The 16,225-nt window shown below is 42.4% G+C and overlaps 1 protein-coding gene across 2 annotated transcripts in view; it reads right to left on the bottom strand.

Moving 5' to 3' along the window:
* KDM4B (lysine demethylase 4B) overlaps nucleotides 1-16,225 on the bottom strand; it is a 284,368-nt gene that overhangs the window by 166,590 nt on the left and 101,553 nt on the right. The window lies entirely within an intron of this gene.

Below are 16,225 nucleotides of genomic sequence, written 5' to 3'. Positions count from 1 at the left end.
CAAAGATGGATACATTGCCGAGTAACCCCTGCCCAATATCGTTAATAAAAATGTTAAATAAAATGGGCCCCAAAACCGAACCCCGAGGCACTCCACTTAGTACTGATATTGTATCTGATATGGCACTATTCACAACCACTCTTTGCTCTCTATTACACAGCCAATTCCCTACCTATCTGCAGATATTTTCACCCAGTCCTAGGTCCTCCAGTTTATTTATCAACCTCTTGTGTGGGACAGTATCAAAGGCCTTAGCAAAATCTAGGAAAATCACATCTACTGCGTTTCCATTATCAAGGTTTTTGCTAACCTGCTCATATAACCCTAGTAGATTAGTTTGGCATGAACGATTTTTCACGAACCCATGCTGGTTAGTACTGAGAAGACGGTGACTGTCTAAATATTCCTGGATCCCACCTCTTAAAAATCCTTCAAATAGTTCACCCACTATTGATGTTAAACTAACGGGTCTGTAATTAGTGGGATCGTCCTTTTTTGAATATCGGCATACTACTATTCTCCAATCTCTTGGTACTTTACCTGACGATAGTGAATTGCTAAAGATATAATGTAGGGGGGTAGCTAGTTCATCCCTTAATTCTTTTAATACCCTCGGATGAATTCCATCTGGCCCTGGTGATTTATTTGTTTTGATTTTGCGGAGCTTCAGTATTATTTCCTTGGGCATGAAATCAACAATGAGATCAGGCTTATTTGTCCCATTTGTTCGTTCCACAGTCTGCTCTCCTTTAGTAAATACTGATGAGAAGAACTCATTTAACAGTTTTGCTTTTCCCTTATCTTCAGTAACAATTTTTCTACTGATATCAGTTAGTGGGCCTTTGTTTTCCTTTTTTATACGCTTACTATTTATGTATTTAAAAAAAATTATTGGGGTTGGTTTTGCTTTCAGTGGCTACGCACTCTTCATATAATTTTTTAGCAGTTTTGAATACCTCTTTACAAGTTTTGTAAATATACATATTTTTTGGTATTCATTACCTGGATATAGCAGACATATATAGACCAAGGTGTGGTCTCTGGAGCTGAAGGGAATCAAGAGCTTTTGTGTCTTGATGAAGGTCATTCGTGGCCGACACATCAACCCAATTACTGATCCTTTGGAAATGGTGATGTAATAAAAAAAAAAATCTTCAAAATTGGTGAGTGCCCTTAATTGGACCCATCTGGCCCTATGGACTGATATATACGCAAGCAAACCTCCCCTAGACCCCACCCACCCTGTATAACCAATCCTCAAGCAGACTTGGATCCCATAAACCTTACTCCCTCTATACATACTTAAAACTATACTAAGCTAATCTAAACAAACCCCCCACCACCAAGAAAAAATAAAAAATCCAGGATATTGTAACAAGGATATGTTGAGGGCATTAGACTAATGACCCTAAGGCTCTTTGAGAGAGAAGCTTGCAGACTAAAGTTAAGCTTGAATACTTAAGTGACCTGTGAGTTTGAAAAAGATACAGAAAGATACAGAAAAGAGCGAGTTGAACACAAAAGCTTTAAACACATATTATTCTTATTTCCATTAACAACTGATACAATGTTTGGCCTGGTGCAGTGTAGTGGATGCAGAAAGATGGTCCCCTAAGGGACAAACAGGCGCTGGTGGTGGTTCAAATCTCAGCTGCTGTGCAAAAGTGGGATAGTTAATCCCACAAACAAGAAAGGAAACTAAGTGGTAGCACAGCGCTAGTTTGAGGAGGAATAATAACCATGGGATTAAGAATTAATTTTAATTAAAACACACATAAAAATTCATTACATAGAAAATGACATATAAATCAAGGTAATTGTAATAAAATAATCTCACTGTCAGGATGGATATCAGGGGAACCGAGGATTGGAAACTGTATTGAGATTCCTATTTGTGGAAACTGTATTGAGATTCCTGTTGGTGGATGGAGGGGGTATTGTCCATAGTTTATTTGTAATCCGATGATGGAGAGGGAGTTGTATCAACTCCATTTAGGAAATGTCCCCTTTTGGGTGTCTGAAGGAATCAATGTGGTGGGTAGTGACTGGATCCAAGGGGGTCTCAATGTCCTGTGGTCACTGGTGATTGCTTAGTTAGTGGTAGGCAGCTGACGGTATTCAACATGGAGGCACCCAGTATGCAGAAAAGAACACAAACAGCAGTTAGACTGTGATTACTGCAGCAATCAGGAGTTCCTACAGGTGCACGGTCAGGAATGTGATGCAGCAGCAGCAGCAGAAGCAGCAGCAATGATTTTAAAACAATGCTGTAAAATACTTGGAGCAAATATACTGTACATGAAAAAAGGGCCCTGTGTAAAACTTAAAAAGAGAAGAAAAGCAGCACTCTTTGGGGAAAATATGCTAAAGCTTTTAAAAATGAGAAGAGATTATGTTGCCCACAGCAACCAAACAAATTGTGTCCAATACGATTCCTATTTGAGTAAAGTGGAGTAAAACAGAACCCACACATCTCTAGTAATAACACTCACAGATTTGGCAGTGGGTTATTGACAAACGTGTACATGTGTAGTATACTGTAAGATGTAATTTGACTAAACAGTTTTGTGTATGAGTGGCTGTAAGAAAAACTGTACCTTTATGTGTGTAAGAAAGTATATGAATGGCTGAAGGATTCAAATGTTAGTTCTGGGTTAAGTGGAAGGCTGTCAATTAGAAAATGTGAATGGCTAAATTCCCTAGAGGACAAATTTATTGAAAACTACAATAAAACTAAGAAACACAAAACTCCAAATATAAAATACTAGCGACCCGCCCCAACTTCGCACGGCAAGCACTAATTATCTATAGCCAGATGACTTCTGGTGGATGGATGGGGGCGGTCACCGGTGATCCAACCTTCAATGTTAATACGTGCAGTGGCATTCCGGGTGGTTGCAATGAATTCAAAAATTAAATCTGATAATTGACGGCTTGTTCTTCGTCCATTACTGTGTCTCATACTCCCCCTCCTCTCGACCATAGTAAGGCGACTCCACAGCCACACCACCTTGACCGACACTCCAAGGTCTTGCAGGTGGACCAGGGGGAGGTAGAAGCTTTGTTCAAAAAGGTCAGACTTAGGAAGGCTGCATGTCCTGATGGAGTGTCACCATCTACCCTTAAGATCTGTGCAATGCAGCTTGCACCCATCTTCACTGTCATCTTTAACGCCTCACTGGAAACGAGTAGAGTCCTCGCCTGCTTCAAACGCTCAATTATTAGTCCGGTTCCCAAGAAGTTGGCTGTGAAGGATCTAAATGACTACAGGCCAGTCGCACTAACATCAGTGTTCATGAAGGCATTCGAAAGACTGTTATTGAACCATCTGAGGGTGGTGACAAACACCCATCTCGACCCCCTGCAATTCGCCTACCGAGCAAACAGAAGCATTGGGGATACAGTTAACCTAGGGCTGCATTATATCCTGGAACACCTGGATCATCCAGGCACCTACGCGAGGGTCCTATTCATTTACTTCAGCTCTGCATTTAACAAATTTGCCCCGCTATCCTAAAGCCCAAACTTTTCTCCCTAGGAGTTCCAGAATCTACCTGCTCCTGGATTGTGGACTTCCTGACGGCACGGAAAAAGGTGGTGAAAGCCGGAGCCTTCACATCCGCTGCACCACCTCATTACTGATTAAGCTGCAGGAGCTGGGGGAAATTCCCACCAATATGTTGTTGGTGGGGATTGATGTAACCAGCTTATACACATGCATCCCCCACGAGCAGGGGCTGCAAGCGGTAGGAGAACTCATGGCACATAACTCAAATTACAATGGTCCAGAGCCGGATTTCATAATACAATTATTGAAATTCACATTGACACACAACATCTTCATGTATGATAAATAATACTATAATCAACTGTCTGGGTGTGCCATGGATTCTCCGTCCGCTCCAGTGTATGCAAATGCATACATGTACCAGGTCGCAAATAGAATGTTTTTGCAAAATGCAATGTTTTGTACAGCATGCATTGTGTTATTACAAGTATATAGCCGATCTGGTGCTATTCTGGACAAGGCCCCAGGAGGCCTTGGTAGGGCTGCTCGAACAGCATAATCAGTCAAATAGCCCTGTCAAAATGACTTATACGTTTAGCTCCACCCAACTGGACTTCTTGGATGTCCGCAATATTAAAGATGGCATGAAAATTAGCACCCAGCTGTACACTAAGCCCACCGACCGCAACATGATGCAGTTCAGAAGTTTCCATCCAAGGGCCACAACTGCCAGTCTCCCGTATGCGCAGTTCAGTGTGAGTGTGCAGGGTCAATAGTGATGTGGCAACTAGAGATGTCCAATTAGAGAATATGGTGAGCAAATTTCTGGAGAGGGGTTACCCCTATCAACTTCTGAGAGAGGCACAGCAGAAAGCCATAGCCATCTCTAGAGAAGAATTACTCAAAAGTAAACCTAAAAATGTCAACACTGGTAATGATACCTTTACATGGGTAAAGCACTACTCAGACAAAAGCCCCGAGATAGTGAGGAAAGCCAAAAATATGTGTTCTATCGTCGCCACGGATCCCCAAATACCCAGTCTACAGAACACCAGACTACAAACAGGGTTCATCAGAGGGAGAAGTATAGGAGACAGTGTGGTTAAGACCGACATTTCAAAATTGCAAAGCAAATCCAAGCATTTCCTATCTCGCAAAGGGGGCTGCTACAGGTGTACTGGTTGTGTCACCTGTAGTTACATGACATCAGGGACAACCTTCCGACATCCCCACACGGGCAAGATCTTTCACATTAAACCGGTTCTTATATGCATGTCCAAATATGTCATCTATTTGTTGACATGCCAGTGTGGGTTTAATTATGTCAGTAAGACAATATGTACCATAAAAGAGCGCATGGCAAATCACAGGACAGCCATACGCTCAGCTATTGAGAAGGGCCACAGTGAGAAGACTGTGGCCAGACATTTCTTGGAGGCCAGACATGGGGTGGCAAATTTACACTTTCAATTAATTGACCAGGCTCCAGACTCATTAAGAGGGGGAGACAGAGGTAAAAAAAAATTACAGATCGAGAGTAGGTGGATCCACAAACTGGCATTTTTTTGTAAAATAAGACTGGCAGTTTTTTGTAAAATAAGACAGTTATTGCAATCAATAGTAATAACAATATGGGATCCGGTAGGAATCATGAGATAAAGCTGCATAAAATGCAGATGTAAACCAGTTTTATTCATTTCTCATAGTTATAATTAGTATATAAAAAACTTGCTATCACCACATAAGAAACCTACAATAATATGGACTGAATCCAGTAAGATGTACAAATATCAGAATCTGCTGGGCCACATTGCCATCTAGTGGCCATTTGTGAATAAGACCAGGGAAAAGTGCGTCTTTCTATGTGATGATTTTAATATATGTTGTTTTGTCATTATTCTCCCAGCATATTTGCACTAATTATATGTACAGATTATTATTGGCATGCACAATGCACTTTATGATGCTCTTACTAAGTGTGGGCACTTTTTCACTGTTTCCCTAGTGTGGCCTCCTCCGCTGCCAGGACGGTCGGGAGAACCCGGAAGTCGTCATCAGGAGTCCCAGACGGAGAAGGACGCTACATGGCAGGTCCCCTATATGTAAGTTGATTTTCTTGTTATACACTGTTGTTGCACTTTTTTGTGATATCTTCTGGTCCTGACGTAGGGTTAATACCCGAAACGGCGTATAAGACGACCCCCCCAACATTTCCACTCAAAATATAGTTATATAAGTGCATCCGGTGTATAAGACGACCCTCCCACTTGGAGGCATGTTTTCAGGGGAAAAAAGTAGTCTTAAATGCCAGCAAATACAGGCGAAGGGGACAAGAGCACGTAGATGTCGTTTTAAATAAACACCGTTTGAATTCACTGAATCAGCCTCCGAGTGCCACCTGATTCGTGTTACTATATATATAGATATAGTTCCAGGGGGATGGCGGCACTCAGTTAAATGAAGACTCCACACTCAGGTAATAGTCACCAACGTTTCTGGGATCTCAATCCCCTTTATCAAGGTGCAGGAAGAATATATATAAATATATATATAAATATAAATATAAAAGACAGCAGGTCAGGTACTCCCAATAATAAGTAGTAATGCGTCCGGTGCCTTCACAAGAAGGATTAATGCAGGAGGAGAAGGTGCGGCACTCGGCAATGATGTAGAAATAAATCAAGGAGCCATGTTAGTGGACAACGTTTCAGTTGTATTAAACAACTTTTTTCAAGTCTTACATGAATACAAGCAGTGAAAAACATACCTTTATAGAAGACATGCAATACCAAAGTGAACAGTGCTGGACGGCGCCGGGCAGGACACAGCGTCAGTCCGGGAGCCGCCACTAGTGATGACGTCATTGCGCAGCCGCGTCATACACGTCAGTTCAGTGTACCCTGTCACCATGGAAACTGGTGGAGGAACAGAGCGAGAGGACACATATTAGTAATACAAATAATAATCAATGCAAAAACTGGACAACATCATATAATAAGCGACAAAAGGCAAAGATGTTGTACATGACATATACATATAACAGAAAAACAGATAGAATGAGTTAGAGAGTTAGCGAAAACAAGCATATGATAGCATCTCATTAAGCCCTTTAGGTGCAATCACATCCAATTTGTGAATCCACTTAGCCTCGCATTGGATCAATTTAAGAGCGCGATTGCCACCTCTGATAGACAGAGGAATGGTGTCAATGATGCGATACCTTAATGCTGACAAGGGGTGTTTAGCAGTGGCAAAGTGGCGAGCCACTGGTTGCTCACTGGTGCCTGATATTAAGGCTTTGCGGAATGCAGAGCGGTGGGCTGCCATGCGGTCTTTAAATTTGCATTCGGTTTTCCCTATGTAGGATAAACCGCAGGGACATAGAATTTGATAGACCACAAAGGTGGTATCACAATTGACATGATGTTTAATTAAAATGCTCTTTCCCGTGTGGGGGTGAGGGAAGGATTTACCTGCCAACATGAATTGGCAGGTTACACACCCACAACGGGTACAGCCCAATGACGTGGAACTCAGAAAGGATTCTGTTACTTGTGTGTTTTTGATTTTTGAAAGATCAGTTTTGACCAGCCAATCCTTTAAATTCCTCCCACGGGAGTAGCATGGCATAAGAGAGGTGTCGGAAAATGGCAGTTGGGGGTCGGATTTAATGACAGGTCAATGCTTTTTGGTGATGGAATTAATGGTGGGAGAAGCAACATTATACTTGTTGACCCATGGCAATTTGGATGGTTTGGGTAAAGCAGGGTCTTTTTTCTTCAACAGAGAGTTTTGATTAAATAGCAGAGCTTTCTCTTTGGCCTTGACAAGATCCGAGTACATATAGCCCCGTGATTTAAATCTGTCAATGAGCTCGTCTATCTGCAGTGAAGCAGTATCGCGGTTGCTATTAATACGCAAGATGCGAATCATCTGCGAATATGGCAGACCGCGTTTGGGGCCAGACGGATGACAGCTAGAAGATTGCAGGGGGGATTTCTATCGGTAGCTTTCTTGAAAAGGGTGGTACTGAGGCTGTAGTTAATGAACGAGACAGTAACGTCTAGGAAATTCATGGTTTCCTGACTGGCTGAGAAAGTGAATTTAATTGGGCAGGAAGAGGCGTTATGGGTGGCTATAAGAGAAGCAAACGATTCATGGGATGAAGACCAAACAATAAACACGTCATCTTTATAGCGACCTAGAAATAAAATGTTCTCCATGACATTGCTATGATTATAGAAGACATTATCCTCAATGGCGTACATGACAATATTGGCATAGCTCGGAGCTGCGCTAGAACCCATCGCACAGCCCCGAGCTTGCCTGTAAAACTGCCCATCATACAGAAAAAAATTATTAGTGAGAACTAATTCCAATAAATCAATAATCACATTAATTTGGTCAAGAGAAAAAGAACTTTTGCGTGTCAAAAAACGTTTAGTGGCTTGTAAACCAAAGGAGTGGGGGATGGAAGTATACAAACTTACTACATCGAGTCCGACAAGCCAACAGTTGACAGGGATGTGTTGCAGTTCCTTAAGCTTTGAGAGAAAAGAGCCAGTGTCCAGCAAAAAGCTTTTTTCACGTTGGACCAGCGGTTGTAGCAAAGAGTCCAAAAAAATGGCAGTAGGTTGAAACAAGGAATCGTGGGCGGCGATGATGGGGCGCCCGGGGGGGTTAACCAAACGTTTATGAATTTTGGGAAGGGTGTAAAACAAAGGGACCAAAGGGAATGCCAGAATAAGAATGTCACTGGTGGCTTGGGTCATGAGGCCAACGTGTACCGCTTGCTTGAGAGTGATAGCCAAGGAGCGTCTAAATAGTGGTGTAGGGTCCTTAGACAACAAGGAGTAGACATCTCTATCGGCAAGTTGGGATTCGGCTTCCCTGCGGTAGTCCGTAATGTCCTGGAGGACAATGCCTCCCCCTTTGTCTGCACAGCGTATGATTAAGTTGTCATTCTCAGATAAAGCTTTTAGAGCATAACGTTCAGCTGGGGTCAGGTTGGGATGCATGGGAAGAGGTTTTTGGGTTTGTGCCGCTACCTCTTGTTCAACCATGCGTACAAAGGTCTTGATGCTTGGATTATATGACACCGGGTCAAAGGTGGAAGGAGCTTTAAACTGCTGGAGCTGTGAGGGAAGAGGTACTTGTAAAGGAACTTGCGACTGGTCCTGAAGTCCTTTCGTTTGTGCCGTCAGTCCACTTTGACCAATTCCAGTGGAATCTAGAACGCACCAAAGTGGACTGACGGCACAAACGAAAGGACTTCAGGACCAGTCGCAAGTTCCTTTACAAGTACCTCTTCCCTCACAGCTCCAGCAGTTTAAAGCTCCTTCCACCTTTGACCCGGTGTCATATAATCCAAGCATCAAGACCTTTGTACGCATGGTTGAACAAGAGGTAGCGGCACAAACCCAAAAACCTCTTCCCATGCATCCCAACCTGACCCCAGCTGAACGTTATGCTCTAAAAGCTTTATCTGAGAATGACAACTTAATCATACGCTGTGCAGACAAAGGGGGAGGCATTGTCCTCCAGGACATTACGGACTACCGCAGGGAAGCCGAATCCCAACTTGCCGATAGAGATGTCTACTCCTTGTTGTCTAAGGACCCTACACCACTATTTAGACGCTCCTATTTAGACGCTCCTTGGCTATCACTCTCAAGCAAGCGGTACACGTTGGCCTCATGACCCAAGCCACCAGTACACGTTGGCCTCATGACCCAAGCCACCAGTGATTATTCCGGCATTCCCTTTGGTCCCTTTGTTTTACACCCTTCCCAAAATTCATAAACGTTTGGTTAACCCCCCCGGGCGCCCCATCATCGCCGCCCACGATTCCTTGTTTCAACCTACTGCCATTTTTTTGGACTCTTTGCTACAACCGCTGGTCCAACGTGAAAAAAGCTTTTTGCTGGACACTGGCTCTTTTCTCTCAAAGCTTAAGGAACTGCAACACATCCCTGTCAACTGTTGGCTTGTCGGACTCGATGTAGTAAGTTTGTATACTTCCATCCCCCACTCCTTTGGTTTACAAGCCACTAAATGTTTTTTGACACGCAAAAGTTCTTTTTCTCTTGACCAAATTAATGTGATTATTGATTTATTGGAATTAGTTCTCACTAATAATTTTTTTCTGTATGATGGGCAGTTTTACAGGCAAGCTCGGGGCTGTGCGATGGGTTCTAGCGCAGCTCCGAGCTATGCCAATATTGTCATGTACGCCATTGAGGATGATGTCTTCTATAATCATAGCAATGTCATGGAGAACATTTTATTTCTAGGTCGCTATATAGATGACGTGTTTATTGTTTGGTCTTCATCCCATGAATCGTTTGCTTCTCTTATAGCCACCCATAACGCCTCTTCCTGCCCGATTAAATTCACTTTCTCAGCCAGTCAGGAAACCATGAATTTCCTAGACGTTACTGTCTCGTTCATTAACAACAGCCTCAGTACCACCCTTTTCAAGAAAGCTACCGATAGAAATCTCCCCCTGCTATCTTCTAGCTGTCATCCGTCTGGCCTCAATTGCGGTCTGCCATATTCGCAGATGATTCGCATCTTGCGTATTAATAGCAACCGCGATACTGCTTCACTGCAGATAGACGAGCTCATTGACAGATTTAAATCACGGGGCTATATGTACTCGGATCTTGTCAAGGCCAAAGAGAAAGCTCTGCTATTTAATCAAAACTCTCTGTTGAAGAAAAAAGACCCTGCTTTACCCAAACCATCCAAATTGCCATGGGTCAACAAGTATAATGTTGCTTCCCCCACCATTAATTCCATCACCAAAAAGCATTGGCCTGTCATTAAATCCGACCCCCAACTGCCATTTTCCGACACCTCTCTTATGCCATGCTACTCCCGTGGGAGGAATTTAAAGGATTGGCTGGTCAAAACTGATCTTTCAAAAATCAAAAACACACAAGTAAGAGAATCCTTTCTGAGTTCCACGCCATTCGGCTGTACCCGTTGTGGGTGTGTAACCTGCCAATTCATGTTGGCAGGTAAATCCTTCCCTCACCCCCACACGGGAAAGAGCATTTTAATTAAACATCATGTCAATTGTGATACCACCTTTGTGGTCTATCAAATTCTATGTCCCTGCGGTTTATCCTACATAGGGAAAACCGAATGCAAATTTAAAGACCGCATGGCAGCCCACCGCTCTGCATTCCGCAAAGCCTTAATATCAGGCACCAGTGAGCAACCAGTGGCTCGCCACTTTGCCACTGCTAAACACCCCTTGTCAACATTAAGGTATCGCATCATTGACACCATTCCTCTGTCTATCAGAGGTGGCAATCGCGCTCTTAAATTGATCCAATGCGAGGCTAAGTGGATTCACAAATTGGATGTGATATGCTTGTTTTCGCTAACTCTCTAACTCATTCTATCTGTTTTTCTGTTATATGTATATGTCATGTACAACATCTTTGCCTTTTGTCGCTTATTATATGATGTTGTCCAGTTTTTGCATTGATTATTATTTGTATTACTAATATGTGTCCTCTCGCTCTGTTCCTCCACCAGTTTCCATGGTGACAGGGTACACTGAACTGACGTGTATGACGCGGCTGCGCAATGACATCATCACTAGTGGCGGCTCCCGGACTGACGCTGTGTCCTGCCCGGCGCCGTCCAGCACTGTTCACTTTGGTATTGCATGTCTTCTATAAAGGTATGTTTTTCACTGCTTGTATTCATGTAAGACTTGAAAAAAGTTGTTTAATACAACTGAAACGTTGTCCACTAACATGGCTCCTTGATTTATTTCTACATCATTGCCGAGTGCCGCACCTTCTCCTCATATATATATATATATATATATATATATATATATATATATATATATATATATATATATAAATATAAATATAATGGTGCTGTGATGCCGGCACTCATACTGCTGCAGTATGTGCCCCGTGCCCTCACGAAGAGTTCCTGGCAGACACTCAATTACAGGAGTCAATGAGTGGTGCGGCACTGGGGTCTTCAGAAAAAAAGTTAACACGTAGCCACCTTACTTGGTTAACGTTTCAGCCTTTTAATGGCTTTCATCAAAACAGCTTACATACATAAAACTTTGTGCACTCACCTCTATAAGTAGAGTCGTATCACTGTTCTGTGCAGGGACAGCGGCCATGTTGGGACGCCCATTTTCGGCTCCCTAGAATGACGTCACTGTCGGGAAGCGCGTTGCCTAGGCGACGCGTCAACTTTTATATTGTGTCTGTTGAGAAATAAAGTTTTGCTATTCAAAAGGGGAAAAAAAACAAAATATTTTGCCATTTAAAAAAACACTGTGGTGCTGAAAAAAATATAATGTGCCCGCTTGTCACTCCAAGAACGGTGATATGTGCTATGGGAACAAAAACAAACTGTGCATATATGTGCTAAATGAAATAGGACAGGGACAGAAAGTGCCTTCAGACAATTGCTGGATGCACATAATCAAACAACAAGTCCAATAAAATTCACATATCTGATAGATCAAAAAACATCAACTTTTTGGATATTAAGATTACCAAACAAGAGGATGGCATCCAGACAGGGCTATTCAGAAAGCCCACCGATCGCAACAACTTGGTACTAGCCTCTAGTGCACATCCGACACATAGCAAGAGGTCACTACCCTACAGCTAATACCTCAGGGTTCTCCGCATAGTCAGCGAACCGGCAGAAGCAACCAAAGAACTGGATCAAATGACTAATAAATTCCTCGAAAGGGGATATAGTCATGATAATTTGCAAAAGCAGCATCAGAAAGCTTTACTAAAGACCAGGGAAGAACTTCTCCAGCCTAGGTCCCCTTCTAAAAAACACAGTAATAAATTAATTTGGGTACATTTATTTACGAACGAATCAGCCCAAAGAATTAAAAAGGTTAAGAAACTCTTGCTCATATTGAGGTCAGACCCAGATCTCAACCTTAGGGACAAATCGCTGTTGCCAGCATACAGAAGGGGTAAGAACCTCAATGATTACCTAGTAAAAAGGGATATAACAGAACTGGCCAAAAAATCTCCAGTGACATTCATGGGGAAAGCCAAAAAAGGATGCTTCAAATGCCCAAATTGCACAACATGCGGTTTTATGCAAGCAGGCACATCTATACCGCATCCACATACGGGGACCAGGTTTCCCATCAGACATCATTTAACTTGTAGGGAAAACAGAGACCCAGTTTAAAGAGAGAATGGCCAATCATCGGTCAGCCATTCGGGCCGCCATCAAGAAGGGTACTAGTGATCAACCGCTAGCCAGGCACTTCACCTTAGCCAAACACCCATTGTCATCAGTACGTCACACCATCATTGACCACGTTGTCGTCGTCGTCCCCTACCCAGAGGAGGAGATCGTGGCAAGAAACTGTTACAATTAGAGACTAGGTGGATTTTTAGATTGGACACCTTGGCCCCTAGGGGACTTAATGAACAGCTTGGACTCCATAGTTTCTTGTAATATTTAGAACCAACTCCCCCAAAATAGCACCATTAAGTAAGAAGTAAGAAATCAAAAAATTTAAAACAGTGTGGACCAGCAAAAGTGAGTTACAGCAAGCCACGGCTGAACCCAACCTAGTAGCTCGTTTACCCAAATAGGGCGACATCCCAATAATTAGACTGAGAAACCATTAGGGAGAGTACATTAAGATAATAAAACATGCAGCAGAGCCCAGTAAATTTGATACGGTGACCTTGATATGTAGTTTAAGTTTAACATATTTATATGTAACATTAACATGTAGTATTGTTTGAAAATGTAACCCGCTTATTTTGTTTAGCACATATATGCACAGTTTGTTTTTGTTCCCATAGCACATATCTTGGAGTGACAGCAGGCACATTATATTTTTTACAGCACCACAGTGGTTTTTTAAATGGCAGAATATTCTGTTTTTTTTTTCCCTTTTGAATAGCAAAACTTTATTTCACAACAGACACAATCACACAGTTGACGTGTTGCCTAGGCTTTCCGACAGTGACGTCATTCTAGGGCCGCTGTCCCTGCACAGAACAGTGATACAACTCTACTTAAAGAGGTGAGTGCACAAAGTTGTATGTATGTAAGCGGTTTTGATAAAAGCCATTAAAAGACTGAAACGTTAACCAAGTAAGGTGGCTACGTGTTAACTTTTTTTCTGAAGACCCCAGTGCCGCACCACTCATTGACTCTATATCTATATATATATATATCTATATATATATATAGATATATATATATATATATATATATATATATCTATATCTATATATATATATATCTATATATATATATATATATATATATATATATATATATATATATATATATATATATATATAGATATATATATCTATAAGACCGAAAAACCCAACCGCGCCTCACGGAGAGAAGGCAGCACCTCTGAGGGGCCCCCTGTTAGACAGGACCCAAAGGTTTAGAGATGGAGAAAAAGGAGTATCAGAGTGCGCCAATTCATTTGCATACACAACAAATTTGTTGAACAAACAGTATAGTAATCCAGAAAAGAGTCATAAAAAGTTTATTCAGGAATCTTCCAAATGATGATACAGGCCCAACGCGTTTCGTCAAAAGCTTGACTTCATCAGGGGCATTGGAAGTAGAGCAGTACAAAGTGATTTCACACTATAAGTTTTCCATTGTTTGAATTAAAAAAACAATCAGCAGAAATGTTCATGCGAAAAACAGTACTGGAAATGGTTTACGCAATAAAGATCAGCGACAGTGGTAGAGCACGGTATAATAGTAATCCAATGGTATCCACAGTTAATCACAGTTTAGGGGGAAAGGTAAGTAACCCCAATAAATAATTAGAGCAGTGCAGACCGGAAGTGAACTCCTTCAGCATTTGGATCTCAGGAGTTCACTTCCGGTCTGCACTGCTCTAATTATTTATTGGGGTTACTTACCTTTCCCCCTAAACTGTGATTAACTGTGGATACCATTGGATTACTATTATACCGTGCTCTACCACTGTCGCTGATCTTTATTGCGTAAACCATTTCCAGTACTGTTTTTCGCATGAACATTTCTGCTGATTGTTTTTTTAATTCAAACAATGGAAAACTTATAGTGTGAAATCACTTTGTACTGCTCTACTTCCAATGCCCCTGATGAAGTCAAGCTTTTGACGAAACGCGTTGGGCCTGTATCATCATTTGGAAGATTCCTGAATAAACTTTTTATGACTCTTTTCTGGATTACTATACTGTTTGTTCAACAAATTTGATGTGTATGCAAATGAATTGGCGCACTCTGATACTCCTTTTTCTCCATATATATCTATATATATATATCTATATATATATATCTATATCTATATATATATCTATATATATAGATATATATCTATATATATAGATATATATATATATATATATATATAATTTACTTAGGCAAGGTGGCACTCAATCACAACTTAAGGTATTGATGTGGTGCAGGGTCCAGACAAAAGTTACAGCAGCACTTTATCCTAGGTAGGAAAGAAAACCAGCACTCACGATTTTGGTGAAACAAAAAGAAGATGTATTTCAACAAGTCATAGTGGTTATCAGTCTGTCAGCAGTACCGACAGCTGTTTCAGCCGGCAGCCAGCACCCCTGATGAAGGCTGGCATGCTGCCGGCTGAAACAGTGTGTGTATATATGTATATTATGCATGCATATACATTTCACCCTTGTTTGGCCACATTTACCTGGTAAACGTTGGTGGCCAGGCTGGCACAGTGTGGCTGGGCAGGGCAGCGGCTGCAGGTCGGACAGGACTCGGAGGAGTGTCAGGCAGGAGATCGGGCAGCTGGAGCCAGGTCAGGCAGGAGGTCATCATGCTGCCTGATGTAAGCGCCGGCGGGTGCGTCTGACGGCGGCACGCACAAGTGGGAGTGTAGAGGCTGCGCCGGGTGGGAGAGAGAGCAGAGAGGCTGCGGCGGCAGCGGGGGGAGGGGGAGAGCGCGGAGAGGCTGCGGCAGGCTGGAGGCTTTTCTAGACACCCGGATTCCGGGTATCCTATCAAAAAATGCTGGCCCTCTGCTTTAACCCACATAGGGCACAAGGGCACAAGGCACAAAGCAATTTAAAAGTGGAGCAAGTAAAAGCTTTAACTTCTGTCCAGGCTTAACCATACTTTCCTTTCTAGACATAAAGCCATGAAAGAAAAATGAGGGCAGCTGGAGTTGTACTACCAGAAGAATGATAAGCTGCAAAAGGTAATAGCCAGATAAAAGGAAGCACACTCATATGATAGGACAAACTGTTAGGGAAATGAGCTGCTGCATTTGACCGATCACAAATAAATTGCTCCATTTTTCTGGGCTCAGTACAGACAGCTGTCCCCTAAGCCTCTCTGTGATAAGTACGGAGCTACTTTAAACAGGTTCACTAATCCAATCTACCGGTACTTGTGTAGTTTCACAGTGCCAGCATGGCGCCATGCGTCTGAGTCCCCTTGCGGGGCTTGCTTCGCTCGCCCACGCTGCGGGCTCGGTGGCTCGCTACGCTCGCCACACTATCTAAAATCAACTCCATGCCAACATGGATAGTGGGGGTATGAACTATCCATGTTGGCATGGAGTTAAGTTAGTTTATTTTAGATAGTTGTGGCGAGCGTAGAACCCGGAAGTAGCACGGCGCCAGCTTACACAATTACCAATCTACCTGATGCAAGGTGTGAACTATGGATTTCTGACATGTTTCTTCA

This window comes from Crinia signifera, chromosome 1 (assembly GCF_055691185.1).
Source record: "Crinia signifera chromosome 1, ASM5569118v1, whole genome shotgun sequence".
NCBI classification, from domain to species: domain Eukaryota; kingdom Metazoa; phylum Chordata; class Amphibia; order Anura; family Myobatrachidae; genus Crinia; species Crinia signifera.
Note: the sequence above shows the minus strand (reverse complement) of the source record. Positions and strands in the feature narration are given on the sequence as shown.